This window comes from Octopus bimaculoides, chromosome 11 (assembly GCF_001194135.2).
Source record: "Octopus bimaculoides isolate UCB-OBI-ISO-001 chromosome 11, ASM119413v2, whole genome shotgun sequence".
NCBI classification, from domain to species: Eukaryota; Metazoa; Mollusca; class Cephalopoda; order Octopoda; family Octopodidae; genus Octopus; species Octopus bimaculoides.
In genome coordinates, this window is record NC_068991.1 from 55,097,541 (window position 1) to 55,099,505 (window position 1,965).

Consider the following 1,965-nt stretch of genomic DNA (forward strand, 5'->3'; position numbering starts at 1 on the left):
GATTTCTGCAATATGGTGCATAAATTGTCAAGTAAATGAGACGCATCTTTGCCTCCACTGATTCACTTGCAAAGTGTTGAGTAAAATTATTTCGTTGCAGACCTCCTTTGGGTCTTTTTATTATCACTATGACACACATAGTCCCCAGTTGGTAACATTGATTTCAAGGCCCTCCTAGATGAGAGACTGGCATTCCACTTAATGTCTATGTTCCATGCTGGCATGGATTGGAGAGTTATTAATGTAGAAATATGGTATCGTAGCTACTAACAGTTGAGGGTTGCGTAGTCTAGACGGCGTTTTTAGATTTCATTATTCTCTTTAACCCGGGCAAAGCCGGGTATTTCTGCTAGTATATATATAATTTACTATTAAGTGTATATATGTGAGTACATACATTTTCAATATTTTTATACATACATTTGGTATCACGTGTATGTAAGATATTCATTTTGTAATTAAAGGTTGCGGAGCCTTGTCTATGCTAGAGGCTCTCCAACACTATTTACCACGACCATTTGGATCTCATCACATTATTATAACGCGCACACACACACCTCAATATACTGTTTTATCTGTTCAGGCACTACCTTTTTTTTCAGACTTGTTGATGTAGTATGCAAAAGGTGTCTACTAAATTCTAGATTAAGTAAATGCATCAAATGACATTATCATATTTCTAGAAATAAATCTTTCAGAAAATGATGATATCTATTTACTTTTGAGATGCCTGTGTACACACACATACACGCCCCCCCCCCACATCTTCAGTAGTTCGTATATCCGGAAAAGGAGCACACTGTAAAGCATTAGAGCAATAATATATTTTTTAGGAAGTTAGAAGTTAAGGCCGGTCTCATAGAGTGACCTTTGATGCTAAGCGCTTTACAGGGGCGAAACCATTGGTCACTCTCTGACCGACCTTAGCTTTTAATAAAAGCCAGCATCCTAATAATACACACGCATACTGGATTGCCTGTAGGTCAGTTCCCAGTAGTAGATAATCTTAATTTCCAGTATGATTTTTATCTTTAAAAGTTTATATAAAGTAACAATTGGCTTAAATTGAAAAGTAATAATAATATTGAATAGCGCACAGTCCTGTAAAGTAATGAATTATATGTAGCCCCGTGCTTATTAAGTTCATACGTACTCCGACTTAGTTCACAGTATTCAGAGACACAACCACTTGGTTCCAACACGCCCACTGTAACTTAAATATTTGCATTAAAAAATAATGGTGATAAAACACAATCTAGCCTATAAAATATGAATTAAAACAGTTTTTTAATTGGTCTATACAATTATATATTTTAAATGAAAGGAAGATAGTTTACTCGAGGTTTGGTATTGATGTTATTTTGAAAGTATATCGACCTTATTACAAATATAATAAATAAAACAGTAAAAGGTTGGTGTGAGAAGATAAATTCTTCTGTCGAGTTAAAGATTTTATTTATTTATTTATTTTTGACGCAGCAATTTGGTTGGTTGATTTCCATCCACGTGTTTATTGCTGGAGTTGTGCTGGAATCTCAATTAGCGAAAAGTTTTCTAAAGGAACATATCATTCATCAAGTGTTTTTCATACTTCTATTCATATTTACAGGTAATTGATTTATTAATTTTATTCAGCAATAATTATTTCAGAAAAAAAAAAGGCGGAGACGGACTATATGTAATCTGAACCTTTCCCCCCTTATTTATTAATTTTTTTTACGGAATCCCACGTTTTAGGCTATGGAGATTCCGATTCTGAAAAAAAATTGTTTGAAAAATTTCAACCCCCCCCCCACCAAGCAGGCTATTTACATGCTAGAAATAACAGCCAAATCTCACAAAACTAGTGTTAGGGTTAGGGTTAGGGTCAGGGTTAGAGTTACGGTCAGGGTTAGGGTTAGGGTTAGGGTTTGAGTTAGGGTTAGGTTTACCCTGTGGATCTATATAAAAACCGGCGGGGGGGGG

At 35.2% G+C, this 1,965-nt stretch overlaps 1 protein-coding gene across 1 annotated transcript in view; it reads left to right on the top strand.

The window, feature by feature from the left end:
- Nucleotides 1–1,462: 1,462 nt before the first annotated feature.
- Nucleotides 1,463–1,965, top strand: part of LOC106868670 (uncharacterized) — a 41,004-nt gene continuing 40,501 nt past the window's right edge. Inside the window, exon 1 of the mRNA XM_014914046.2 lies at nt 1,463–1,609. The gene's annotated coding sequence lies outside the window, so the exon portion shown is untranslated. The remainder of the gene's footprint in view (nt 1,610–1,965) is intronic.